This window comes from Sphaerodactylus townsendi, linkage group LG03 (genome assembly GCF_021028975.2).
Source record: "Sphaerodactylus townsendi isolate TG3544 linkage group LG03, MPM_Stown_v2.3, whole genome shotgun sequence".
Classification (NCBI taxonomy): Eukaryota; Metazoa; Chordata; class Lepidosauria; order Squamata; family Sphaerodactylidae; genus Sphaerodactylus; species Sphaerodactylus townsendi.
The window spans coordinates 120874166-120886643 of NC_059427.1; positions in this window are offsets into that span (position 1 = coordinate 120874166).

The window sequence follows — 12478 nt, forward strand, 5'->3', positions numbered from 1 at the left end:
GCAGTGGATATGTCAACTACTCAAGGATTTTGGCAAAGAACTACCACTTCCTATACCAGTGTATGAAGACAACCAAAGCTGCATCAAACTATCCAAACAAGAAGATATGAAGAAACGAACCAAGCACATTGATCCGAAGTACCACATAGTGAGAGACCTGCAAAAGGATGGCATCATTCAACTGATCTACTGCCACACTACCAAGATGCTTGCAGATCTCTTCACTAAACCCCTACCGAAACCAGCTTTTGAGAAGCTTAGAAGCAAGATAAGCCTGACTACCTGAGTCAAGAAACATCGAGAGGGGGTGTTGGAAGAAAGGGACGTTAACGCTGTTTCCTGCCTCATCCTACAGAGGGGTTTTTACTACTGAGCTGTTGGCTAGATATGGACCTAGGAATTTGTCACCTTTACTCTACCATGCTGGTCCTATCCTTTGATGTAGACTGATACTCTTAGGGACTTCCTCCCTTGCTTCCGCCTCCCTCTCAGAACTCTCCATCTTACTTTCACCATGCGTAGGGAGAGGATGTGTCTCTTGCGCATCCACCTCCATCCAGCTAGAATAGTTAGTGAACCTGTCTCTCCATCTTTCTATCCAGAATGGAGTTCACTAATAAATACTCTTTTTGTTAGATTAGAAACTACAAATGACTCTGACTTTCTTTTGTGTCTGACGTTCTCTCTACCAATCTTAGCCACGCCTGTGTGCCCAGGTAAGCTTTCCTGTGTTCAGCCTCAGTGCCGCTCTGCTACTTTTGCAAGGGAAAACACACACACCAGGTGTTGTTTCTCCCAACAGCATAATGGAGGCTGCTGGCATGACTGGATGTGGGCTGGGGAATTCCCAGGGATAGAGCTGACTTTTGTTGGCATCCACTTGGCCTTTGGCCTGGGAACACCCCCTTCACGGCTGCTGACTTATACCACATGAAAGTGTGGGTAAGTCCATTTTTGCCCTATGAGCGTTTTTCAGATGGCCAGGCTTTTTGTGTGTTTTGCATGCCTTCCCATACTACCTGAAAGCCCTTTGGAGGTGGTGCAGTAGTGTGACGGTGGTGCTGTCCCTGGCCACAGCACCCTCTGGCAAAAAAAATTGTACAACATCTGGATGGGGCTACATATCTTCTTGTTAATTAATGGGTGTTGTTTTGAGCACACCTGCTTTTTCCTGTATGAAGCTAAGAGCAGGAACCTGAGTGAGTGCTCTAATCCTGACTTGTAAGTGAAAGGGACACTGCATACGATTTCTCACAGAATCCAGTGGAAATGTTCCTTCCTCCACAGACCTATCGTTACTGCTCAGTAGTCAATCACTTAAATAAAGAACTTACAAAACAGTTGGCCAGCCAGTTATTATAAATACTGTGGGGTTTTTTTTAAAGGTTTAATGTTTGCCACAAAATGTTCTACTCTGGGTCACTTTTGTCCATAGCTTATTCAATCTGGATTGCAAAACTATAAATGGGAAAAGCAATATTGCCATCCCTTAACCTCAAAAATTGTAAATAGTCCAGACACAGGAAGAAAGGGCACCCTCAGAATGCTCTGCAGCTTAATGGGGTGGGATCGTGATGGTACTGTGCATGTGTGCGTAATGCATAGAGAACTGCCAGGATGGTTGCTAATAATGCTGGAGATGACAGCTCAAAAACTAGGAACATCTGCTCATTGTAATTTACAGCTCCTTGCAGCTGTGTGTGCTCAAATAAAGGAAGCAGTAAGCATTTCTTTTATGACTCAATGAGAGTCTAATCGATGCGAGTATAAGAGGTTAAAAATCAACACACAGGCTCTGTTTTGCTCCTTGATGCTTTTAATTGAGATTTGTGTTAGCTCATTAATGCATGGCAGAATCTTTCTCAGCTGTCTACTTAGTTTGCATCAATACAGGTAATCAGCAAGTGCAATATGCTTGCACTGCACATGCTCAAACCTCTGTTTAGCTCACTACGGAGTGGCCATTCAGGAACAAAAAGCCAATGTTTTGATGGACCATTTGCCAGTATGTCATCCTGTTCGTGACTATTTGGCAGTTGTTTCATCATATTCCTTCCTAAAAGAGTAGTGCAATGCACTTAGCTTTTGGTATATGTGCATTCTCACACAATAGAATTGAGTTCTATTTCCCTCCATTGCTCTGCTCAATAAACCATTATTTAAGTAGATTACTTTCCTCCATCACCAAAGGGGGAAAAATTGGCCATTGCCAAATCACTACAGTGCAATAATGTTATAATAATCTATTGCCAACATCTCATTGTTTCAGTTACCATCTTTCACTTAAAAAAAAAAACTGACAAAACATATTTCCAAAGGCTTTCATGGCTGAAATTTACTGGCTGCTGTGGGAGGAAAATCTTCAGCCTAATCTGGAAGTGACACCAACATGATGCTGACATCAAGCAGAAGGCCTCAATTTGTGCACAACCACTTGTGCACACAGACACATATGAACGCAGGTGTAACCTCAGCTTACGGGTTCTGTGGGGCAGAATTTGGAAGGAGTTTGCAATAACTAAATTTTAAACAAAATGGTTTACTTTTCTTAACATATATAATATTAAACATTAACATTTCACATAACACTTCAAAGTCCCGTTAAGTTTCGTTTCAAGTCCTTCTAATTACAGTCTTGTAATGCCAAGTCCATATCTTCCTGCAAGTGGGTGGCTCATGAATCTCCAGAAGCTTGGTGTACTGGATTCAAAATGATGACGGTCCCCACAAGAATGCTCACCATTCACACACAAAACCCTTGAAACAATACATTCTAACATGTACAATATAGCAAAAATATATAATTCCCAAATATATAGTTCCCACTAGTTCCCAACAACATTGCAGTTACCTCAAACAAGGTGTTAAGAGCTTATAATAATATATCCAGGTCCCAGCCTGGTAGCCTTGCTTCCTCCAACCTCATGAGTACTTCTGTTCTCATTCTTTTCCCTTCAGACTCCACCCCTTTCTGGGTCATCCCATTCTTAACATAGGGGTTACATAGGCACACCCACACGCCCCTCTAGGGAAAAAGTTGTATATTAGAATTTTCCTTTTAGGTAGTATTATAAGGGAAGGGTTTGTCAAGGCATTAGATATTGTTTAAAACTTTTTTCCCTGAACCAGTCAGGCCTGCGTTAGGAGAGAGAAATACAGGGTTGAATGGAGGGAATGACTACTTTCTTTTCAGGTCCACGCCAGAGAAAGCAAGCATCCAGAGCAGCAGCAACAAGAGCCATTGAAAGATCATATAGGGAAGAAACAACCCTGCACTTAAAATAAGTTAGCATTTTGAACCTTCTCTCTACTTGTGTTACTGGGCACTGTTTGCTAGCATTTGCTTGCATTTTGAGGGCCATTTCTGAAGCGGCTGAAGATCCTGTCTCTACAAGGGTTGGTATGTTCATCATCACTATTATAATTCAATCTTATCTCTAGTTGCAAAGTTGATAGGTTTATGATAAATGTCTGTTACTTTGAAAACCATAACACAGATGTGTGTTTTTTTCTTTTTGAAGCATTTGCTGCTCAAGCCGCAAGGGTCCTTTCATTTGTTGATTTGATCCCCCCCCAAACTTGCATAAATATTTACATTCCGCTGATAACATTTGGATTTTGTAAAATATGAATATAGTGGCAAGGAGGGTGATTGTAGGGGAGGGGAAAAAAGAAGAGGCAGGGGCTAGAGAGCACATAGGGATCGTCTAGGAGCTCTAGGGAATGATAGGGACCTGATTAGGGAAGAGAATTCCCAATCTAGGGGTTTTTAGATTAGCTACACTTGTAAAGACAAGAAAGGAAGACTGTTGACATTCCCTCAGTTATAGTGAGATGCAAGGTTCAAGCGTACGCTTCTAAGAAATTCCCACAGCAAGCATCTTGTCTATAAAATCTTGAAAGCAGCGCCCAAACTACAGAAAAGTCAAACAGTGCTGCAGGGTGAGTGGTGCTTGAAAAACCATTCCATTTTCAAAGTCTGATATAATTCCACTGAACAAAAATAAACCTCAGCACAGATATAAACGCATCAAGGCATTAGCTCACAGTAGAAAATGTATTGTTGAAGGCTTTCACAGCCAAGGTTAACATTTGGAATTAAAAAGACCACAGCCAAAAAAAAAAATTCCACACCAGTCAGACAATATAAAGTTGGCTCAAGAGTCAAGGCCAGTGCCTAAGCTTCTGAATGGGAATGCCAAAGCTTTTAAGGGATTTAGCCTTTTTCATAGGCATGGCACATGCCCCCCACTATTATTCTCAATGTTCCAGCACAGGATGAAGTATTTCTTGGATTAATGAACACCTTGGTAAAAGCACAAATCCTATCATTGCCATAAATACTGAAACCATAGTATACTAGGGACACAACTAATGGCCAAGCCCATAATCTTGACTCACACTTTCTGCACTCAGGTGTCAAGAATAAGCGACAGGGGGTTTTTTTGAATTGTGAATGAGCTTGAACTTCTTGGACTTTTGTGCTGCCTTTTCTTCTTGTAGGTTTAATCACATATGAGCACAAGAAGTGCCTGAGTCAGACTATTGGTCTATCAAAGGCCCTTTCTGCACAAATCTCCTAAAATATTTGTAAAACATTTTAAACCCCCCACACACACACACACACACGCCTTTTGTTAGTACACACCCCCTTGAGATGATTCCTGGTTGCCATTTTCTGTTTTTTTTCCTAGCGCATGGACAAATCAGTGCTTCATTCTTCACAGCCTTATGATGCAGTTCCCTGAGTCTTCTGTGGTTGATACTGTGAAGATTAAGCCCCCCCCCACCCCCAAATTTCAAAAACATTCTGAAATGCTCCAAAAACAGGGCAAGGGACTTCTGTGGGCAAGGAGTGAACTCACACAAAGGTGTCTTAAAGGGAAGGCACACGAATGAAGCCTTTTAAAAAATGTTTCAGCCAAAAGAATTGCTAGAAAAGAGGATGTTTTCCAAACATGTTAGGGCTGCAAATAAAATGTTTTGGGGGAAAACAATGCAGAATTCCTCAGAGGAAACGTTTTATTTCCCGCCCCAAAATGTCTGTGCAGTTTTGTCAACTCTGACTGTGCTAGCTACTCTCCAGTATCTCAGACAGATATCCAGCCCTATGGTTGAATCTCCAAACATTTTGATTGTTACTTTAATGAAGAATTGGAAATGGGGCTCTGAATGAAATCAGAGCAGGGACATTTGGAAGAGTCCCCCACACACACACACATTTCCCCCCTATTTATACTTGTAATTTGGTCTAGTATACCTGTAATTCCCTACACTGGGATCAACTCATTTAACAACTGCAGAAATTTTAATTGTGTGCATTATCTACAAGAATGCCTGTTCAATAATACAAATAGAAAAAAATAGTGTCTCATTTGACTACTCCTGTCATGCTCACCATCTATCAGAAAGCTCTACTGGTCAAGGCCCATTGAACTGAATGCAATTTGTACGAGCCATGTTGGCTCAGTGCATTTTGCTGCCTATGGTCACTTGCTGCCCTCTATTTCTACCATCACTTGTGGGTTTGCCTAGGAATTGGATCAGCTAGTCCAGGGGTAGGGAACCTTTAACACTCAAAGAGCCATTTGGACCCATTTTCCACGGGAAAAGAAAACACTTGGAGCCGCAAATAATTTTTGACATTTAAAATAAAGATAACACTATATATATATAGGGTTTTTTAAACCTTTTACTCCGCTCATTCTGAGAAGCGCAAGGATGGGGCCAGTGGCTCGGCTCGTGGAGCCACAGTGCAAGGGCAGAAGAGCTGCATGCGGTTCTCGAGCCGCAGGTTCCCTACCCCTGAGCTAGTCCTTCTTGCATTTTTCCCTTCAGTGTTATTTCAAAACTACAAGGCAGACTGATGAACCTGATTGCTTGAGGCAACCAAAATGATGGCCATATTTAAGAGGAAGGACTCTTGTGAGAGTTAGGGCATTTATTCATGGCTTTTCCCCACTGGTTCCAGCACCATACTTCTTTGGTTTAACCCCTGATTTCCATGTGCAGTTTTGTGCCCTTGGAGAAGCTCTGTATAGCTCTGTTCGAGAGAGGGCAAGGAGCGCTAGCCCTCCATGGGCAACGACAGAGATGGGCGTGGAAACAGTGAGCAAAAAGATGGAGGAGGAGCAACATGTTAGCCCCTCCCTCCCAAAATTCTGCTGTCCAATGTGATCACCTTGCCTGGCCTCATGGTAGCTCTGTCCCTGTGTATGAGAGCACAGATTTGCATCCCTTACATTGAAATGGCACTCATTTTAAAAAAATTCTTTACTGAATGTTCCGTTTGATCTTCTGGAAGATCCCAAGTAGTAATTTCCGATGAAAGTTACCGAAAGAACAAATTATCTGCATAGTAATGTACGCACCCTTCCTTTTTAAATGGAATTGATCTGGTTCTTCACTTGTAGCCAGTGGACTGTGTGTTCCTTTTGTTAGCTATACTAAATCCTCATCCAGTTGCCACCTGAGGGGGGGGGGGGGAGAATGAGCTCGAGGGTGCGGAAAGGCAACATAGACAGCCACCTTGTGTGGAATAAAATTTGGCCACAGCCTGTTTATTGGTATGCTGGCTGAAGGAAGCAGAGGTGCAGCATAGGGGACCGATACGGGATTGGGCAGCACAGTTGCTGTCCCCCAGTAATAATCTTCCCACAGCCCAATGCATGGGGGGGGGGGGAACGAACACCTGGAGCAGCGAGATAGTGGGCATCATCTGGGCACTGGCCTCTGGATGAACTCCCCTTGCTGCCAGGGAGCACGAGCCACCTGCAGCCCCTGCCTGGGCACATGGTACACATGCTTGCTGCCACCCCCCAGGCCTCTTATGGAGACCCCCACCAAAAGGGGAGGCCCAGCATGCAGGCTCTTCCTCCCCTGAACAGATCAGTCCCCATGTGCAACCCGCCAGGCTGTGACAGATTAATGTAAATAACAACAAACAATAGGGCAACACTACAAGGTCAAAAAATGAGGGAGGGTGGGTGGATAGAGCAACAGGGCCAAGGTAATTATCAGCCTCGCTTTATCATGACAACTCCTCCTGTTGATGGAACACAACATAGTTCATTGTAAACCCTTTATCTCCCTCTGAACCATCTGCCTTTACTTTCAGCATGACTGAGCCTGAACATCCTTCTCCGTTTGATTAGCCAATTCAACACACTCAGCTTTCTGAGCTGCTGTGTACATTCACAATCCTATTTTTCTGTATGGAAGGAAGAAGTAATTGCTGCACTTCCTTCACATCTTTTCATATTCTAAAGCACAAAGCCAGGGATTGGTACAAACAAATTGCAAACAGATTTTCAGCGCACGGCAAAGAATTTAAGTGAACTACATGAAAATCCACTAATTCTGAAGAATTTAAAAAGAAAGAAACGATGGAAGCTTTCATCTCTTCCTTTTGCCAATGTTGCCTGCTGATTTCACATTTCAGTGGGCAGTTTTTGGTTTGTTTTAAATATATATATATATGCTGTCTGAAACTGGTCAGTAATGTAGAGAGGAGCCTGGCTTCAGTACACAAATGGGAACATTCAAAAGTAACTCCAATGGAGGAATGGGGCAACTATTTGAGAATACAGGTTTTCCTCTGCCTTAGCTTCTAAACTACAACTTTGGGGGAAAGGAAGCATCCATATACCATTGACCTATAATTGCAACTTTCCAGCTTTTCCAGTCCACTGTACATTCTTTCTCAAACTGGCTGGTTTGGTACAATTCTTCTGGGGGGAAAAATGTAGTCCAAGCGCATTCATTAACAATCTGGATGGGCAGGCGTGCATTATCAAACATCTAGCCTCTCCCAGTCACTATTTTCCCACATGCACCACTGGAGGGCTTTTCTAAACACAGAGAAAAACTATTGCAAAGTAGTGGAATAACATTCCAGCACCATGATATTACTATTTCTTTCAAATTATTTGCTTTCGTTTTTAAAGTAAATCTAGCCCTTTTTGTTGTAGTTCTGCAAAGAAAAGGATTAGGAGCTTATTTTTTAAAACAAAATCAAAGGTAAGAATTCAGAGGAATTAGCAGATCATAGCAATTGATTTATACAACATCATTGTGCTATTTTGCAATAGCAGATATCAAAAATACACCTTTGATATGCAGGTGGGAATTTCAGGGGAAATGGGGGCTAACAGAAGAACGTGTACACAAAGCTCCCTGTGTGGGTGCTCTGTTGCCAGTGAGAGTGCCCATACATTTGTGGTAGCAGCAAGGGCGTACCACCCAGGGGGACATATGGGATAAAATGTCCCAGGGCTGCAGCCATTTAGTCACACGGGGGGGGGGGGGGGGGAAAGTTGCCCCCACATCCCTCCTCCTTCCCCTCGGGTCCATACATTGACTACAAGACTTAGGGCAAAAAAAATGTTGTTTGGTTGTGGTGGTCATCCATATTTGCACCGGGCTACATTTTCCTTAGATATGCCTCTAGGTAGCAGTGACAGGAAAGCAGAGAATCCCTGCCGTGTTACTGTAGCTGAACTTGAACCAGGGATCCTGTGTTCAAATTTCTAATCAGTCATGATTACAGAATGATCTTGGACCGTTTACTATAGCTCAGCATAATGTACTTTGCAAGAGTGTTGACAAAATAAGACGGAATAGTATGCCACCCTGCACATCTTCAGGATGGCATACTGATGCATTTAATAAATTGCCTGAGCCTATGAGAAGGTGAGTGATAAATTATAGGACTGGGCATAAGGATCACAGAGTAGCATAAAGGTAGAACTTGATCCTGGGGTTCCAGCAATGAAGTTCAGTCTCAGTCACATGAATGTTCCCTTGTTACCCAGACTCCAACAGAGCTAAGCTGTGTAAGAGTGTTTATGTGGCTCTTGGGGAGAATAGGGTGAACCTAGAGAGAAGGGAAGGTGGCATCCACCAGACATGAGATGTGGGCTGCCAGAATACCCATGGGTGCTGTGTATCAGTGTGTACCTGCTTTGTACCTGCTTTGAACCACAGTGCAAAGCACTGAATACAATTCAGCCACAATTAAATCACTCCTTCCCATTCACTGTGTTAATGTGTGGAAGCCAGCACCTACCAGGGTGCAGTCAGTTTTCTTCACATCCAACAGCAGTCACCTCATTCTGGCTCAGTAGTGGATGCATGAAAAAGTAGTGGATGCATGAAAAAGATTTGAGTAATTGGCTCAGTAGTGGATGCATGAAAAAAATTTGAGTAATTGGCCTGCTTGTGTCCTCCTAGTTTGCCAAATATTGCCTTAGCAGCAAGGGAAGAAAGCCTTGGGCACATGGCTTCCATGCCACTTCAGTAATGGCCCTGAAGGAGGTGTGTATTTATTTATTTATACCCTGTCCTACCCTTAAAGGGCTCAGGGGAGCTTACAATGGCACATACTAAGAACAGGAAAAATGCATAGAATTTGTTAGACCAAGTATCATGCAGAGGCTATTGTTTTAAGATTCAATATACTAATGGGCTGGCTAGGCCAGGGGTGTCCAACTTTGCCCCTCCAGATGTTCTTGGACTGCTGGCAGGGGCTGATGGGAATCGCAGTCCAAGAATATCTGGAGGGGCAGAGTTGGACATCCTTGGACTAGAGCTAGACAAAAGAAAAGACTCACTTAATACAAAACAGTTCTGGTTTCCCCACCACCGTCTCTAGACAATTTCATCACTCTTGTGGAGTTTTGTCAATGCTTCGTGCCCCTCAATAAAACAACGCCTGATTTTAAGATGCAGCTTCTCACTTCCCACATAATTTGCCCACCATCTTGTGAATTCACAGGAACCAACAACCAAGACCTGTACCTACACTCATCAGGCTGCTACTGAGTTTCAATAGCTGAATTTCCCTCTGCAATGGGAAATTCAATTAACACTCTCTTTTTAGGTTCCATAGGTGCTGACTGCTTTTGTTATTTTCCTCTTGCTGAAGATGAAGGGGATGCTATGGTTTGTTAAGGATCATGTAGATGCATGTTTCCTATTATTCTGGCATCAGAAATCCTTCACAAAAGTGGCTTTGTGTGCAGACCATCCTCACCTTCATTTTAAGCATCAGGATTTCCACTTTTATTTCATGTTCATGCTACTGAAGAGTGGATTTCTGTTTATAGTTCATATGCCTATTCACACTTCAGCCATTTCTCTTGGTGCTAATTATTTGCTTCAGTCAAAGGCCTTACTTTTTTTTGGAATGTTTGTTTCACTCAAACTCACACTGCTTCATAGATTTTAAAATAATACACACCATGATTGTCAGTGATGATGTCTAGCTAATTCTGTTCCTTCCCCTCCGTCACACCTCAGCAGTAAGGATCAGGATGGTTTCGTGTACATGCCTTGAAAGGAAAGAGGAATATATCAAGCACAGCCATGCAAACTTTCCTACCTGGTGCAGAGCAGTCCATTTGGTTAGTTGGGGGTGGGGGTGGCACAATATTTAAAACTAAAGCTATCTCTCTTCTTGACATTTCTGAAAAAAAGATGCGGCCCCAAACTATTCTCCTGGCCAAATAAGATGGATTCTGCTGATTGTCTATTAAGTGACAAGAAGGATTTTAACCGCAAAAATGGTATGGTTTTAATGTACTCCATTTTACCTGCTTGTGGAGTTAATTTCACTACAGCCTATAATGCATTGGGTTGGTTGCTCTCCTGTTTGATCCCAGCTTGCAGGAACAGGTTAGGGGAATCTGGTAAGCATTCCAAAGCATCAATTGGATGGTGGAATGGAATATCTCCAGTGGTGGGATTCAAATAATTTAACAACCGGTTCCGGTAGTGGGATTCAAATAATTTAACTGATTGTTTACAAGCACCATTTTAACAACCGGTTGTGCCGAAGTGGTGCGAACCTGCTGAATCCCACCACTGAATATCTCCAGAACAATAGGACTTTGCCTATCTCTGGACATGTGCCAGGACCCTGAGAGCTCTGACAAAAGCTGGGCCTGGTCAAGGTGTCTGAGGTAATCTCACAGTGTGATGCCAGCAATCACTTCCTATGCCAAGGCAACTTCACACTTTTAGCTGACTGGTGCGTCATTCACTGTGTCTATCTGAATGTCATCCCACTCAATGGAGCAGTAAACTTTGGGAACAGGGACAAGCATTGCCAGTGTTGTGGCTACCCCAATGAGATCCTACACCATGTTCTCTGTGGCTGCACTCCCATTCCATTCCCTGGAAGTTCTGGCTTAATGCAGTTGTGCAGCACCTGGCCAAAGCCATCCCCATGTCCAAAGGCCACTCCAAAGGCTGGGGATAGGTCTTTGACAGGGGGCCACCAACACCAGGCTCACCCTGCTAAGCCCACACAGAGTGATCCCAGAATTTGTTCTCTTCTCCTTCCAGAGGAGAGGGCCCCAGCCACCTCATTCCCATCTGATCTGGAGGCAGCCAGAGGTGGCCCAAGGCAGTGGAAAAGCCCATAGAGATGGAAGCCAGGACCTATACATCTGCTTGTCTCCTGGAAAACTGGGTAATATGTTATTTAATAACCATCAATCAACATAGGGTTGTTAGGTCCCCCCTGGCTGCCAGTAAGGGATCGGGGGGAGGGTGAGTTGCAAAATCCAGGTTGGGAAACTCCTGGGAATCAGAGGATGATGTCTAGGGAGGACAGAAATCCCAGTAGGGTACAATCTCATAGAGACCATAGCATCATCTCCAGCGAACTGATCTCTGTAGTTTGGAGATGACCTGTAATTAACAGTGATTAACTCGAGGATTGAAAGGATGTCCTCAATAGTTCTATTTTACAAGTCTTCCAAAACTGCAAGAGAGATTAAGATCTAATTTCCTTCAAAAAGGCATTTCACAACATGGAACCACACCATACAAATCAGAAGGGCCAAATGATATTGCTGGACTAAGTGACGGGTAGTCTCTTAGGTATGTGGGCCTAGGTCACAAAAGGCCTGTTGACCAGTGCTCTTATCAGATTGTGTGGTGTTTTTGCTCACACAGGGAGTCACACATATAACGTAATGAACTAGCTGTAAGCTGGCATCTAAAAAAAATCACAATTCAATTGATTTTTGTAAAAAAACATTTCCTCTGGTTTTAATTAACTAATAATTCCATTTTCAAAGGGGCTTGAAAGTCTTTGAATTAGCTTTGATTTTTCCCCCTCAGGGAGAAAAGACAAAGTAACTGTTCAAAGCAATAGGGAAAACCAGTTACTGCAATAAATAACTTGAAATAGATGCTTAGTCCTTTCATTAGTTCAGCGCAGTCCTGATGTTGTCTAGGTCCTTACTTCTTAATGACTACTATTGATGTAATACCTAAAAATTCCCAAACCAACAAGATGAACTTGCCTTGTGCTAAGTTAGGCCATTGCAGAGGCGTTCCTCCCATTGGGCAAAGTGGGCAGTTGCCCTGGGCGCAGCCCTGTGGGGGGCGCAGTTTGTGGGATTTTTTGTATTTTCAATGTTTTTCCATTTTTGGCCTGCAGAGGGCGCAGTTTTTAGGCTAGCAGCAC